This window comes from Alligator sinensis, unplaced genomic scaffold (assembly GCF_000455745.1).
Source record: "Alligator sinensis unplaced genomic scaffold, ASM45574v1 scaffold1298_1, whole genome shotgun sequence".
Lineage (NCBI taxonomy): Eukaryota > Metazoa > Chordata > Crocodylia > Alligatoridae > Alligator > Alligator sinensis.
The window spans coordinates 1,293,872-1,310,712 of record NW_005842192.1 but is presented as its reverse complement, the minus strand read 5'-3'; the positions used below and the strand labels follow the sequence as shown (position 1 = coordinate 1,310,712).

The following is a 16,841-nucleotide window of genomic DNA, read 5'->3' as shown; positions in this document are numbered from 1 at the left end:
CCCCGAAAATCTCATGTAGATACAATTCAAAGGGGTTTTGATCCTGTGTTTTAAAAAAATGAAATCACTGTGTTTTGAAATAAACAATGATTACATTTCACACCAAAAATATCCAAACACTTTGTCCAAAGAGCATGCTTTAATTCATTTTTTCCCTAAATGGCATTGCATCAAAATCCATAAATACACACACACACACACACACACACACACACACGAACTTTTTCATCAAGACATATTTGTCATTTTATATATATATATATATATATACACACACAAAATTATATATATATTACAACTGAATTATATACACTATATATATACAACTGTATTATATACAATATTATATATTGTATATTATATATATATATATATATACACAAAATTATATATAGATGGATAGATGGATTTTATATATATATATATATATATAAAATCTATCAATCTATCTATACTTTTTTCGTAAATGAAAAATATGTCTAGATGAAAAAGTTCCAGCCAGCCCTGTGGCTAAGTGCTTATGGAAACCTAGCTATTTATTTGGTGAGGATGAGCATTTTTTTAACATGCCAATTGTATTGGATTCATAAGTTTGTCCAAGTCTGTTCCAGCAGTGCAGTTGGTCCAATAAAAGATATGACCCACGACAATCCTTGCCTCTTGCAATTTTTAACAAAATTCAAAATTAAAAGAATAAAACATCAAATCACTCATAGAATCATAGAAAACGAGGGCTGGAAGGGACATCAGGAGGGCACATCTAGTCCAACTCCCTGCTCTAAGCAGGAGCAGCCCCAACTACATCATCCCAGCCAAGGCTTTGTCTAGCCGGGTCTCAGAAACCTCCAAGGATGGAGACCCCACTGCCTGTCTGCATAGCCTGTTCCAGTACTTTATCCCCCCTCTCTTAAGAAAGTTTTTCCTAATATTCAACCTCAACTTCCCTTGCTGCAGCCTGCGCCCATTGCTCCTTGTCCTGTCATTTGCCCCCTCTGAGACCAGCCCAGCTCCATCCTCTTTGCAACACCCTTGCAAGGAGGTGAAGGCTGCTATTAAATCCCCCTCAGTCTTCTCTTCTGCAGACTAAATAAGCCCAGGTTCCTCAGATTTCCAGATCTTTTCTTTTTCTCTTCAGAATCCCTCCCTTTTTTGGCCACCTATACATCAGATTAAAATCTCTCACATTTAACAATGTCGCCATGTTTCTAATTTGGAAAAAATGGGAGAGAGTTTGCCCAATTGCTTCCTTTTTTATGTGACAAGCTCTATGATGTTGATGCCTAAATGGCTATCATATGGTACGTTATTTTGAAGGTTGCCCTGGCTATTTGCCCTGCACGTTAACATTGTCACTCTACATAAATTCAAAGAACAAACTCACCAACTTCTGGGTGTTCAGCATCTTGCCTCCAGAAGTTTCCAGGACTGTGTAGAGAAGACAAAGAGGGGGAGATGAATACCCATGAGTCTTGGAGGAAAAGTGGCACCAATTTGAAGTCTGGTTTCTTCTCAGTTGCAAGGAGCAGAGCAGAGTCAACTCCCACCTTTCACATCCAATAAGATATAGTAATAACAATGGTAACAAAATCACAAATCCCATCTTGTGCTGCAAGAGGGGAGAGCGTGAGTGCCTCCTGATTTGGGGGGGGGGGGGCACCCACAAAAGCCTCCTAGGGCAGTGGCCCTGTCAGGGGGGGGATTGGCCCCATGCCCCCCCTACCAGTCACCTATGGGGGAGAGTCTGGTGCTTAGGGTAGGGTGTGGCCTGGATAAATGAAATTACAGCTAGCCTGTGCAGAACAGGGGCCGAAGGCCATGGTTTTACCCATTTCTCTAGGACAAGGACTTGGCAACCTCCAGCCCATGTGCCAGATCCACATTCACCTCCCTCCTACTCCCTCCTTCCACCCCCCAGCAGCTACTCCCCACCTTAGGTCACGTCAAAGGAAACCAATGGGTTACACAGTGCCTGGTTCCACATGCAACCGGAGCAATATCTGCTCATGTTTGGTCATTATTATTTCTGTTTGTGCTTGAAAAGACCATGGCTCCTTTATGTTCAGCATGGCATAATTCAAAGTCCAATCAAGTCAATGGAAAGACTTTGGCTGACTTCATTCGGCTTTGGATCAGGTTTCTGTTGCATGATGAGAGAAAGAGACTCGTCCTCAAACAGCTCAGAGTCTAATGACAGGAGAGAGGAATTGTTCATCCCCTGGGGGAAACTGAGGCACAAAGCAATCAAGTGAGATGCCCAAGATCAGCCAGGAAGCCTGTGCCAGAGCTAAGGACTGACCCCACACCTCAAGATTGTCCCAAGGTTATCCAATATCTCAGCCACAAAACAACAGTTATTAACAACAGCAGAGTCAAGTTAAGCGTTCCCAGAGACCCAATCCTGCAGCACTGGAAGCACAATGTGGTGATCACCAGGTTCAAGAAATACAGGCCTACCACGAACGAGAAGAACTAACATCCAACTTTAGTTGTGGAGCAGTAGGCAACCTCTGCAGCCCCATTGTCTATCTCTCTAACTAGCTAGCTTGCTGCTCCCTAACCAAGGGACCATCTCCCAACTCCCTCACTCTTCTGTTAGGGAACCTCTCTACATTACAACTTCTCCCACTACACACAGAATAGAGAGGGTCCCTACAGAGCACAAGGTATTTTGAGTGAGCTGAACCCACTTGGCCTCTCTGTTTGCAGACCACTGCAGCATTAGATGTCCGGGGTGATATTCAGCCCTCCACGGGAGGCCAACTTGGCTCCAAAGAAGTTTTACTGACCTCCCACTTCATCCCTGTCCCTAGGGGGGAGTTTACACTACGCCACTCTGTATCTGCACCTTTCCAGAGGGGCTGATTCAGCCCAGGAGACTTCCACCCTGAACTGGTTTGCCTGCCCTCCTCCCCATGTCACTGGTGCCCGAGGGTTTCTGTGGGCAGAGAATTATTTGCTGAGTGAAAAGAGAGACCAAGGGCTCTGGCGGGTGGTGAGACCCTCCAAGACTGCAGGGGAGGAAAAAAACATTCATCCATCCTTAGGAAAATATTTAGCTTGTCTGATCTTTCCAAGCTCCACATCCCTTTTTGGAGGGGAGCAGTGTGTGTAGGGGGTAGTGGCTTGCTTAGATGCATTGTAAATCAGTCAAAGGCACAAGCTGTGACTGCCTCAGCAGGAGGGGAAGAGAGGGAGGAAATAAACTCTCTGAGGAACAACCCTGACCAGTGCGGCCCAGTCAGCCTATGTTTAATGGCGGCAGTGGAAGGGGTAGGCGTGGAGGTGCAGCTGGGAGCTGTTTTTTCTGGCAGTCCCTTCCTGTCACCAGACCCCTTCTGTCTCCTCTGGGCTTCCTTTTTCATACAGCGGCAGATTCGGACTTGACGTCCTCCCCGCCCAGGAAAACAATCTCGATTTCTGTTGAGAAATGGAGGAAGAGAGCTGAAAAGCGCGCTGTTCCCACAGCAAAACCCACCTCCCCGGAGAGCTCTGCCCAAAACAGTTCCCCAGCACAGAGTGGCTTTCAAATAGAAAGGGCTTGCAAGGCCACGTTAGAGACCCTAAATGCCCTCCTCTCCCTATTACACACATCCGCCATTGAAAATGAGCTTTCAAAATCCACCTGACGTTACAGCCAGCATTTCCATTTCCTCTGAGATCACCCAAGGCAAGACCTCCCTGCTTCCCAGCCCGACTGCAAATGGGGACCAGAGCCAGAGCTCTTCCTGGGCTCAAACTCTGTGGCTACTCTGTGGCCTGTGATCGGCTACCTTCCAGACATCACACTTGGCTCAAGCTGTGCCTCTTCCCTCAGCCGCATACACCTTTACACGTAGATGCCATGCAGCCAAACACACATGTGCGAGAGCCTTGCCAAGCACACATGCCACCAAGAGAAGTGTGCTTGTATGAATGCACCCACACGTGGGTAGGAACGCACACATGCAAACCCCCCCCCCCCCCCCCCCCCCCCCCCTCAATGCACAGGGGTACAAGACGGGTAGACACGGAGACAGGCAAAGCCACATGTGCACCTACACTCATGTTCATATCTAAACGTATACCCAGCTGACTCACACATGCGCACGTGTGGTTTGGGGGTTTCAATAGGGTGTGCGGATGGTTTTGCCGAGACTAGGAAGTTAGTGGCTCTGGGCTTGCTCCTGTGCTCAAGGTCAAGCCAAATTTGGGGTCAGGAACGAATGTTTCCCTAAAATAAGACTGATATAAGTTTGTAGAGGGGAGGTTTAGAACTCCTTCATCATTGCACAATCTTTTCCTGGGTCTGCTTGAGCATGTAGTAGCCGATTATTTCCATCATTGCAATGGTAATCCATTGGCAGGGCCCTCATCTCCCCTGCTTTTACCTATAGCAGGTGGTGGCGTGTTATTGGTGTTGGTCCCTGTAGTTGTGGGCAAGGGTTTGAAGTGGTGATTTCTTGAGGTCCTTGTGACCCCAGGACAAAGGACTCGACGGCCCCAGAGGCTCTATCCACTTCTGTGTTGCTCTTTCTAGGTGCGGTGCATCTACAGCACCCAATAAACGAGATTTTGAGTAGGAAGGGGGATCCTGAGAGGGGAACAGAGTACGTCTCCCAAGGAGCTGGGAGTTCATGCAACCCCAGCTTTCAAGCCAACCAACAGGAAATGATGAGCATCTTGTTTCCACAAGCTGACTTGCAAGGATGTACCCCATCACAGTTAGGGACAGTAGCCTACTACTGCAGCCAGCTACCGGAGCTACTCTTTCACTCACATGGCAGAGGTGTGTGCTGGCTGCTAGAGCCCCCACTACAAACCTAGCTGATCATTTGTCAAAGCAGGGTGAGGGTGAGGGTGTCTGTAAACTGATTTCCCATATCTCCATCTCCAGGAGCAAAGCAGCTCTTGAGACCCTATCCACTGCTCTCCCCACCGGCTTTTCTCTCCAGTCCTTCCTAATCTTGAGCACATGCTAATTGTGGCCGTATCTACATGAGACACTTACTGCTGAGTAGCTCATTACTATTGCGCAGTAGCTCATTACTACTGCAAGTTGTGTCGCGGGGCACAAACCATGACACGACACTAGTGCACAGTAGTAATGAGCTACTGCGCAGTTACCATCACCACAAAGCCTTGCAGGGACACTACTATGCAGTAATACTGTTTACTGCACAGTTATTTAGTACTTGGGTATGCAAGGCCTAAATGACTGCTTGGTAACAACAGCATAGTCCCCGTCTAGTGTAGATGCAGCCTCTTTGATGTAATCTTGGGCAAAGTTGCTTCACACGCAACCGTGGGTTTTAGTTTATCCCGGGGAGTTTCTACAGTTTGCTGCTCAATTTTTTTTTGTTCATGTCTGTAAAGGTTTCACTTAGTCTCTGTCCTTCCATCGCACCCCAGGAGCAGGACCGAATTGTCAGCAACCCCCGCAGACGGACCCACAGCCGCGCGCAAACATGTCGTCTGCGAACCAAATATAACCCTCACTGAGGCGTTTGTGCATTGTGCTAGAAATATGAGCAAGTTCCCGCAGTGCAAGGACTTGGTGCTGCTTCAGAGCTTTTTATTGAGCAAGGTGTTTGCTTTTTAGGTCAACGGGACAGCAGAGGAGAAAACCCCGTGTAAGCCATTTATTCATATTCATTCGGCTGCGTTATTTTTGCAGCCCTGGTTTGCATAGAGGTGGGGTCTGGCCAGCCTCTCAGCCAAGAACTCCTGAATAAATATCCTGATCCTGGAACAGATCCCTTCTCTCGCCATGGGAGAGCTGCTTCTGTTTAGTTTCTCCCACCTCTGAAACAGAGACAATGGGACTTAGCTACATTGTATGGTGTGTGTGAGGGCCCCACCACACGTTCAAATTCAAGCTAAACCAGCTATAAAGTTGTTACACACTTTCAAGCACTGACTCTGTAGCTGGTTGGCTCTTTTTATAGCTGGATGAACATTTTTATAGATAATTACTTGGCATGTGTGGCCAGTCTTACATTGCATGTGAGCAAATTTATTGCATGATTAATCAGTCAATTGTGTAATATATGTCACATGGGGCAGGGGCCAGAGTGTCAGTGGCCTCTACTGGATGGAGCTCGGTTTGTATAACCATGTGTCCTAGACTCTATAGCACTGGTGTCCATCCCATCTGGCCCCATAGTCCTGAATGAGTGGCACAGGGCGGGTCTGCAGGCCCAATTCAGCCTGGGTTTGGTGTGCAGTATCAGTCCACGGAGCTTGAACCTGCACCCTGGTCCTACCCTACGTGCCAGATTCAGCTACAGACCAGCCCTACACACTGGCCCAACATCACACATTGAATGTAGCCTGATCTGGCACGCAGGGCCATATCACTCAGGTCATGGGGTTGCCCTCGGGTCTAGAAATTTGGCACTGAGGGACTGATGGGCAGTGTTCATTTCTGTGGCTCTAGGAAGTTAGCTCATAGGACAGAGCTGTTTCATGGTGCTAGGCTGTAGATCGAGCACCATTGCTCCGTAGGGTGAGTGGTTGACAATGGCTAGGTCTTCACTACCTATCAGCTGAGCTGTTCCCACCACCAAGGAAAAAGCCATCTCCATTTTCTCAAGCCACATCCATTTTCTCCCCTTCTGTATTTGCCCACACCTGGCCATTGGGCAGTTAAGTGGCTTTCAAGTATCCTAAGCCCACATCCCAGATGGAAAATGGGTTCAGGCTCCTGCCTCATTGCTGAGCTTGGGTTTCTGCAGAACAGGCATGAATGGTGAAAGGGTGGAGCGAGGGGAACTTGTTTCTTGGAAGTGCTCCTAGACTCAGAAGATAGGTAATGTAGACCAGAGGTTTGCAACCACCAGGCTGTGGCCCAGTACTGAGCTATGGTGGGTTGGCTGCCAGGTCATGGCATAAGCCCTCTGCTAGGACCCCCATCTGTCTGCCCAGGTAAGTGGCTTCCAGGGTTAAAGCCAAGCTTCTGGGGTTAAAGCTACGTGGCAGGGCAACCCTGGGAGGGAGGCAGCTGGCTCTGCATGCCCTGTCCCGCTCCTACCAATATAAAAGAGGTTGAGAACCACTGATGTAGACACAGTCAAATATTCCCCTTTAATCCAGGTGACTTGAAGAGAAGGAGCTGGATGCTTTCCCAGCTGTTCCCATGAATTTTAGGGTGACCACAGTGCTGTGATAAACCATCAGTAAATGCTGCATCTCATCTGTGACCATCTGTCTTTTAAGAGGGCTCATAAGGTCAAGAAACAGAAGGTGAAAAGAGCCATGGGAATGCAAGATGTAGCGTATATCATGAAGACAGAGACACCCACCGCCTCAACCACAATCATGCCATGCAAATAAAGCTCGATCGACCCACAGCTCTTCCCTTTCTTTGCTGGGCTGGTCTCCACATGTCCTCAAGCAAGCTTGCAAAATGGCGGCTGTTGGCCTATCCTCGCCACCACCCCTTTCAAGAAGACTAGCACCCTTCAACACTGGACTTACATGGCGGTTGCGCAAAGAAACGCATGGGACTAGGACTACAACTAGGGCCTTTAACAGGGCCACAAAAGAGGAAGGGTTTTCACACCCTTTTCCTCTCCATTTCCATGGCCTATTGGTGCATCTACACTACAAGACTCAGCAGCTTCTCCTGAAAATGGAACAGAGCTATGCCTCTCAAGCCATGTCTGTGTTAGGACCACAGTGCCGCTATAGATATATCAGAATACTACACCAGCAAAGCCTTTTAGTGTAGAGCCAGCTATAGCAGCAACGTTGAGGCAGGGAACAGTGCAGTAAAACCAGTTCCTTATGAATGAAACAAGCATGCCCGGTATATGCCCAGACTTACTGATACAATTGCATCTCTACTAGGCACCAGTGAGTTGGGATCACTGTACCCCAGAATCAGGATCCCTCAGGAAGAGCCATGAAGTGTCCTCTCTTCTGTCGGAGAGGGTCTGGACAAAGAACCAGTCCCTGTGATCACAGGAGCTAGGCTTCTGGTTTATTTCCGTCCATCAATTAGGGACAAGTTTAACCTAGCCACAAATAAGCTAGTCTTCAACCAGAATGAAAGCAAGCAAGACTTGCACCGGTTAAAATAACCCATTTAAAACATTATTTACCATCTGTTTTTATAGCCAGCCTAAAAATTACAGCAAGGGTCATTTAAAAGAGCGTTATTTAGGGTGCACTCAAAAGTTATAATTGCTTGATTTACAGTTGCCCCTGTGTCTATAATTGTGCACCCTGTTGAATTGGTTTTGATGAGTTAATCTTTTGTAGAAACTATTTTTCCATGGTGGTAGCTCTTGGGGCAAGTGCTGTCTTCAGCTGCCCCTGTTCTGACTTAGCTGAGTTTAAAGCTAGCTTAAACCTATTCAAGGCGATATTAGAAAGGATGGTCTTAATTGACCAAGGGTTTTTACTCTTATTTAGTTTTCATCGACACAGGCTACAGACCAGACAATAATATGGGCCTGGTTTTAGAACAACATAGCTGTGGTAGAAGGACAGAGGAAAGGATGACCAAGGGTGAGATTTTCAAAGCCATTAAAAAGCCTAAAAGGAAGTTGAACTTGTGGTAGAGGGGATATCTTTTATCTTTTAGACCAACTACATTTTTGCAAAAAAAAAAAATCTTTAATTGCATACTTTCAGGCACAAACACCCTTTTTCAGGCATAGGAGGAAAGATTGTAAGAGTTCTCCTAGGTAGCAATGAAAGGAAAGTTCATTAGGAGTTGAAGGTGTGCTAAAATCACCTGTTTGGAACAGTTGTTTTTTTTTTTAAACTGTTTTTTTTTTAAATGCTCCAAGCAGGAGATTTTACCATACCTTTAACTCTCCTATGAAATATGAACTTTCATTGCTACCCAAGAAAACTTTTACAGCTTATTCTCCTATGCCTGGAGAAGGATGTTTGTGCCCGAAAGCTTGCAATTAAAGACCTTTTTTTTGCAAACTAGTTGGTCTAATAAAATATATCACCTCTACCATGAGTCCTGATTCCTTTTTGCCTTTTGGCTACAACCTGGATACCTGACACATTGAAAAGCCTAAGACATTTTTGCAAATGGGATTTCTGTTTACTTAGCAACTTAGGCACTTTTTAAATGCTGGAGTCCCTTGCAACCTTGCTACAGTTAAAGTCCGTGGGATCATTGCCCATGACCCCAGTGGGATGGGGTTGAGTCCTCCGAGACAATAAATCAGCAGAGCAGAGCCGAACACCAGCAGACTGTTTATGCAATATATATGCCAACGAGGCTTAGGGTGGCTTACAAGAAGAGAAACAGAATACCCATAAAACAGGAGAACAATAAAACGACTGAAATGGGAACTAGGATATCAACATAAGATAGAAACCTGCCTCAGCAACATCTCAGCCTACTTTGGGTTGCTACATGCCTGCTCAAATAGCAAGGTCTTGCAGAGCTCCTGAAAGACATCCATGCTCAGACTCAGGTGGCTCAAGGAGGAGGGCTTTCCAGAGCTGAGGAGCAGTGGCTGGGAATCACTTGGCACACTGATGTTACTTGCTGGAGGCTGCTCTTGTCTGACCTCGGGAATAGCAATGGGGTGTGAGGAAGAAGGCAGTCCCTTCAGTACATAGGGTCCAGACCATTTATGGTCAAACCCAGCACCTTGAATTGCTCCTGGAAAGCTAGTGCAGATGCTGGAGCCCTGCAAAGATGTGCTCTTAGCAACCTCCCCTTGTCAAAAGGCGTGTGAGATGTGATGTGAGAAGTTCTCAGAAAGACCCTGGCTCATTTCAGAAGCCAAAGGAACTATATTTAGCTTTTCCCCATGGCACGAGGTCCCTCAAAGGCATCCTTTGGGCCAACAGAAGCATCTTGTGCCAATTGATTGCTATTTATTGCAGCGGGTCATTGAGGAGCCTTCGAGAGTGCAGGCAAGTGTCGCCGTTCAAGTCATTCATAGCTGTAACCACCTTCATGAGACAGCTGGGGTAGGAGTCAGTCTGGGGTTTTGTTCCTACTGGCCTGTTATGTTCATAAGGGGTTTTTTTTTTTTCTTTTTCTTTTTTTTTTTTTACTGCTGGTTGGACAGGTGCTTGGGTCATAAAGCAGGAAGATTGGCAGGCGAAAGACAGGACTCTGTTACATGCTTGATCCCTGAACAATGAGCTCTTAAAAGCTAAAATTATCAGCAAGGGCAAGCAATGAGGCTGCCACACAGTGTGGAAATGACAGGGCTCTGCTGAAATCCAAGTCTCCTAAGGTCATGAAACAGGAATGAATCAGTCTTTGTAGCCTAGTTTGGGGGCACTGGGCTAAAGCGGTAAAAGCTGAAGAGTTGCCCCTGCTGGAAAGCCATCAAAGATGAAAAGCTGGACAGACTTTATTACTAGCTGGCTGAGACAAAGAAGAGGTGGGGCAGTGTCCTCCCTCACCCATGGATATCCTTCACTAGGAAATGTCTAGAAATGTCACGGTGAAGGAGTAGGGGTCACCTCCATCCTGCCTGCCTTTCACCTTGCCTGAAGCAATTGGGTTTTGCTTGTTATATTTAAGCGGTTACATTTAGGCATGGGGCAGTGGCTGAGGTTAATCGAGTGAAACCTCCAAATCTGCTTATTCCTCCCGGCATGGATGATGGCCTCCTACGTCACTTCAATTATGCTGGCCCGACAAACTTACTGCCCTGGGAAGTATGCTACGCTGCTCCAGGTGAGCGGCCCCTAAAATGGTCCATGCCATGGGAGGGCTCGTTACCTTGGGGTTGTGCTAACTGGCCCTGGCACTCACCACTTCTCATTAGGGAGCCCAAAGAAGTGTGCAAAGGAGGCTACCTTGCTCCCAGTTTAGGAGGGAGCCTGGCTGGAGCACGGCAGCGTGTGTACTTGTATATAATAAACCTGGGTATGACCGTAAACTGCAGCCAACTGGAGGGCCTGGCGGCAATGCAGTAGGGCTACTCGTGGTGGGGTAGCTCCTATAAAATGCTGCAATCTCCAGAGTAAAGAGAGTATAAGGTGCTTCAAAACCCTAGTTTCCACTGCTTTGTGGGTGCTTCTTGGCTGGAGGAAGACTAAAGGGAATCACCCTGATAGAAGTGCATCCTCACTAAGGTGTTAGGGAGTCAGCAGCCGTTCTCTGTTACTCACTAGCAGAAGCTACAACCATTGAGGCACTGGACATCCACACTTGGTCTGACTTTTTGACTTTGTCTCAGTGGTCTAAAAAGGGGGTGGTAGTTCTTGGGCAGCCTCTATTCCTCCATACTCTTGCCTAGGCATACACATCGAAGGTCTTGGTGTGATGGTTGCAGGACTCGGTGCACACACTACAGTGCTGTAGAAATACTAATTTATTTATAAAATACTTGTATTTATTCAAGCCAAGCATTGCTGGTGGCACATCCTGAAAATTCATCCTTCCTGTGTTGCTATTGCAGCTCTTTTCATTGTGGCATTCAGCAACCCATAGTGACTGGCACACAGCTGAAGATGACACACAACAGGTATATGCAGCAAATCAAGGGAGCTGGAGAAGAGAATAATGCCACCATTCAGGATAATAGGAATAGCATGGGATCGACATGCCAGCTGCCTAACCATTTCAAATGTTTTGCAGGTATCACAAATAAAGAGGAGAGAAATATTTTCTTGGGGACACAGTAAATAAGCATTGCAGAAATAGGGATTTTCAGATACCCAAGCTATTTTGTGAAATCAGGTCTACAGATGTGAAGAATGCCTTGCATTTGAAAGCTTGTCTAACATGATCCCAGGCGTGCAGTTGGTCCAATGAAAGATAACACCCACAAAAACACCTGGGCCCTTGGGAAATCAAGTTTATTTTAGCAAATAGCTCCTGCCGAAAAGGGGGAAGAAAAGGAATGAAAATGTCCAAAAAATAACAAAACATTTTGTTTCAGCATTTGCAAACTGAAAAGGCATCCGCACCCCCCCCCCCCCCCCCCCCCCACACACACACACACACAACTTCAGAATTAAACTTTTTCTGGTTCAACACATCTTTTTCCATGTAGAAATTCATGCAAGGTTTAGAAAAGGAAGGTGGGGGGAGATACAAGAATGTGTTACAAAATGCAGATAAACACTGGGTAAACTTTCTCAGGTTGATCCCAATTTTTTTTTTTTTAATTGAAACAGTAAAAACAAATCAGTTTGGATTCAATTGGAGTGGATTTTTTTTCTTTTCCTTGAATTTCTGGTTTGGCTGCTTCATCAAAAAAAAAAGATTATTCCCCCTGCTCCCATCCTGGGTTCAAAGGAAAGGATAGCCAAGCTCCGTCCCACCCTCTTGCTTCGTCTGCATGGTGGGATATTGCGATGGAAATTGCTGCCATGTGTAATTCTGGCAGGAGCACTAGAGGTCATCAGGCTCAGACATAGATTTTCGGGCCTGGGACTCGAAAATCAGTGGAGAAGGCGGCAGCCCAGACAGTCCATCCATTAGCAGCTTAACCACAGCAGATGTAAAGCCACCGGCTCAACTCCCTCGGGAGTCTCCCAAAGAGCCAGATGGTCCTGCTAAAAAAAGATCTCCTCCAAACTTGGCAGGTCTCCTGGCCACATTTGACAAGAAGAAACATTCTCCAGATAGGATGTTGTTTTTTCTGGAAGTGGGGGATGTGTGCGTCTGGGGGGGGGGATAATATTATTTATTTATTCTTGTCAACTTGGGAGTGAATCTTGTGCTCATGAAAGCAAAATGCTGTAACGGCACGTCCTGGGACAAGCAAAGCCCAGGCAGTGTTGGGCAAGCATCCAGCCCTCTCCCACACACACATACACGCCTCTCCACCAAAGCACCTTGGCCCTGACCTGCAGCCCCTCCCTGGCTACTACAAATAGCTCTGCTGAGCCACCTCGGCTCAAACACTGAGAGCTATTTTAGTCCCAATGCCTTCACTCCACTCCTCCTCCTCGCCTCGCACACCCCCCGCGCTATTCCCAACCCAGGGCCCAGACAGCCCGACTGACCTTCCCTCCTTCTTGGTCCTCATAGCCGGGCCATTTGCACCGCTCCAGCCATGAGCCTTAGTCCTCCCATGCAGCATTCCCCATTCTCCTGACTTGATCCAGAAATGCATGTGCTCTCCTAAAGCCCCAGGCATGTGGTTATATGAGCATCTCAGCCACTATGGGCATGTTTTAAATCCCTGGCCCTACCATTGGTTAAGCACCAGAATAGATTACCTAGAGAGGCTGGGGGATCTCTGTCCCTGGAAATGTTTATAGGGCAGGATAGACGGACTTTTGTCTGGGATGATTTTAGATAGGGGTGATCCCACCTGGAGCAGGGGGTTGGTGCCCAATGTATAGCCTGTGGGCCAAATCTGGCTCCTGAAGTGCCTGGATCTGGTCAGCAGGCATGGGGAATCAGTAGCATTCAGCTAGGCCTGGCGGATCTCCTTCCCTGCCCTGTGCTACGATGCTGATCCCCTCCACAGCCCACCTTGCTCTCTCCCTCTCCCCTCACCAAGGCAGATGCTCCTTACTTTCTCCGTCTTCTTCTCCCTCACCCTTTTCCTAGACAAGCACTGCTTACCAGAAGTAAGTTGTATTCACTCCCTGCTCTCCCTCCCCTCCCTCTGACCTTGGCAGCCAACACCCTCCTTTTCTCCCTCCCCATGTCACCTAGCAAAGGGGATCCCTGGCCTCATAAAGCATCCAGGTCTTATGCACCTGACTTGATGCTCTAAAAGACTGATCTCCATTGCATTAGATGGGTCTCTTGAGGGCCCCTTCTGCCCTATTTTTTAATGAATTGGTGGCCATGGAGGGATGCTAGAAAATATGGCCTCTTTGAGTTTAAATGCACCCAGGCGCACAGAACCCTACCCACTCACCCCCTACATATTGTGAGATAGATGAATGTGTTGAATCTGCCTGTGTGAATCTAAAGTGACTTTCGACTGAATCTGCGAATGCCAATGCATGTATAGTTTTACTTTATATTTACAATATATTCTGTGCCTGACAATTCGGCAGCACTTTTTCCCACATTCAGGGTTGGAGTCATTTATTTATGAATGCCTTGAGCAAACAGAATACAAGTATTCAAATGCCTCATGATTTTTTTAATGATTTGCACAATTTGGGGAGCTTCTCTAATGCTTCTACTAACATTTTGGGGGAGTTAGCATTAGCATTGCTATTCTTTGTTGTCATCATTGGTGCCATCTCAAACTTTCATTACCATAGTACCTAGTAGGATCACTTATGGATGGGATCTACATATGCCAGGAGCTGTACATACACAGATGCAAAAGACAGCCCTTTCCCAATGGATTTGCAGCCAGAATATAAGACAGGAGGCAACAGGTGGATGCAAACAGTCACAGAGGGAGTTCAACAGTTTCATTCAGGATGTCAGGAAGTGGTCTCTGGACAACCAACTGTTGTCAAGGTTTTTTGCAGTCATTGCTGCAAGAGAAAGTGTTCAGGGGAAATACGAAGGACAATGATGGAGTACTTTGACAGGTGACTGACAATCTAACTCAGGAGTGGTAGAGGCTGGCAGCATGGGCTAATGCCTCTTCTTCCTTCTGCCTAAAGAGATGTCCTCTGTACTTCTTAGATAGAAATCCAGTCTTCAGCCTTTTATCATCTCAAACTGCTCCATTTTCTGGGGTTTAAGTAGAGTTGGGATCACCTGATAAAGACAAATCCATCTACCATGCCATAAGATAGGTGTAGACAAATTGACAGGAGTCCAAAAAGAGCAACAATAATGATGAGAGGGCTGAGAAACATGGAGAAAAGGCTGGCAGAAGAGGGTTTATTTAGTCTGGAGAAGAGAAGACTAAGGAGAGCAATGTCTTCAAGTATCTGAAAGCTGGTTAGGAAGAAGATGGGGATAGATATTTTCTGTGGCTTCCAGGAACAAGACAAGAAGTACTGGTCTTAAATTTGCAATGAGGGACATTTTAGGTGGATATTAGAAGAACTTTGTAACTCTAAGGATTGTGCAGCACTGGAGCAAATTTCCTAGAGAAGTTGTGAAATCTCCACCATTAGAAATATTTTAAATCCAAGTTAGACATTTGTGTGAGATGGTTTAGACAATATGGGTCCTGCCTTCAGTAGGGACTTGGACTACATGAACCTCCTGAGATCCAATCCAACCCTGTTTTTCTATGATTTTAAGATAAGGTGGAGCTTTCATGCTGGCTTGGAGTTGAGGAGAGATGGAGCTAATGGCAGTAGATGGAACTGATTCACCTGCACTGGGGCTTGTGGGAAGATGGGTCCTTTCTCCTGCTATAAACATGCCAGCGCACAGTATCACACGATCTGAATTATGCACGGTCAGGTCCTATACTGGGACCAGCCTCAAGAGGGGAGAGGAATCTCAAGGCTGGCTCCTTCTGGCTGGAAAGTTGGTGAAGACCTGGGAATAATCAGAAGATGGAGTTCACTTAAGGCAGTACCACACATTCCTTTTCAACAGTTGCACATCATTGGAATGTATTAATTTATAAGAATTTGCTATAATTACTATAAATTAGTCATAGATGTAAGAGGCGTCAATCACTCAATCACACAGCACACATCAAAAAAAAACCCCAACATGTGAATGTGAGGTGTAAAAATATATGAGTACCCAAAGTAGCAATGCGAGAAGCACAGGCTTCACAGACCACACATGCTCATCAGGAGGGATACCACTAACTAATGTAGGGCCAGGAAATGGATGGAAATAGAAGGAGGAATATTTCCTCAGTTTTTCCCAAATTTTGACATTTATACAACTTTGAAAAATGACAACTTACTCTAGAACTGGTGAAAAAAAATGTGGAAACCTTTGCAAATGTTTCACGAATGCCTCCATATTTTGCTTGAAACACCTGGGTATTGCATGAAATTTGAAGAGCATTGAGGAGCTATATTCAAGGCGAGATGATCTGATAACACAGGCATTGAGTTTCAAGCTTGTGGCATTCTCTACTAAAATTAACTGGGGAAGAGCTCATGTTCTCAGGAGACAAGAATTTTCACCCAGATAATTTAGAAGTTTAGATGTTCTGTTGTATTCTTTACAATAACTCTCGGATGCCATCCACACAGCCCTGGGGAATGGCTGTTTTGTGGTCTAATGAGATATTAGAAGGACATTCTTTTTTCTTTCATCTCATAAAAGTATCAGGATGATCCAGACTGGTATCCGGTCCAGATCATCCACTGTCTTTGCCTGTGAGAGTGTTTGAATACCTCATGTGTTTGAATACCTCATGTTTGATGGTCACAAACTACTTCAAGATCGTTTCAGGCTGGACATAAGGAAGAACTTCTTTACTGTCCGAGCCCCCAAGGTCTGGAACAGCCTGCCACCGGAGGTGGTTCAAGCGCCTTCATTGAACACCTTCAAGATGAAACTGGATGCTTATCTTGCTGGGATCCTATGCCCCCAGCTGACTTCCTGCCCTTTGGGCGGGGGGCTGGACTCGATGATCTTCCAAGGTCCCTTCCAGCCCTGATGTCTATGAAATCTATGAAATCTCATCTTCTTGAATGCAATCTTTAATGAGACCGTAAAAATGGCTAGATTTTTCCTGTTGGAGTGGGGACTGAAAACAGACCCCCAAAATCTTGGTCTAGATCCAAAAAGATGCATAGATTTTAAGGATAGAAAGAACAGTTTTAAGCCCATGGTCTGGCCTCCAGCATAACGTAGGTGATAGAACCACATCTCGTGACCCTGCTCTGGAGGGGAATCATCAGGGTGTTCACACCATGTCCCTGGTGGGTCTCGCTATGAATATACCTGAGTTTTCCCCACTGCTGCCCCTGTCACAGGCCAAGCCCAGAGCTGTAGTGATGATGCTCTGCAGACTTCCTCCCATAGCCACTTTTAAGACCTTGGTCTGCAGCATGTTTGTACGTGGCAG

General features: G+C 46.3%; 1 long non-coding RNA gene across 1 annotated transcript in view; it reads right to left on the bottom strand.

Annotated features, from left to right (window-relative positions):
* LOC112550743 overlaps positions 1-16,298 on the bottom strand; it is a 46,632-nt gene extending 30,334 nt beyond the window's left edge. The window contains exons 1-2 of the long non-coding RNA XR_003094714.1: positions 12,931-16,298; positions 1,382-1,425 (exon numbers count right to left, since the gene is read on the bottom strand). This is a non-coding gene — a long non-coding RNA (uncharacterized LOC112550743). The remainder of the gene's footprint in view (positions 1-1,381; positions 1,426-12,930) is intronic.
* Between the last annotated feature and the right edge of the window lie 543 nt (positions 16,299-16,841).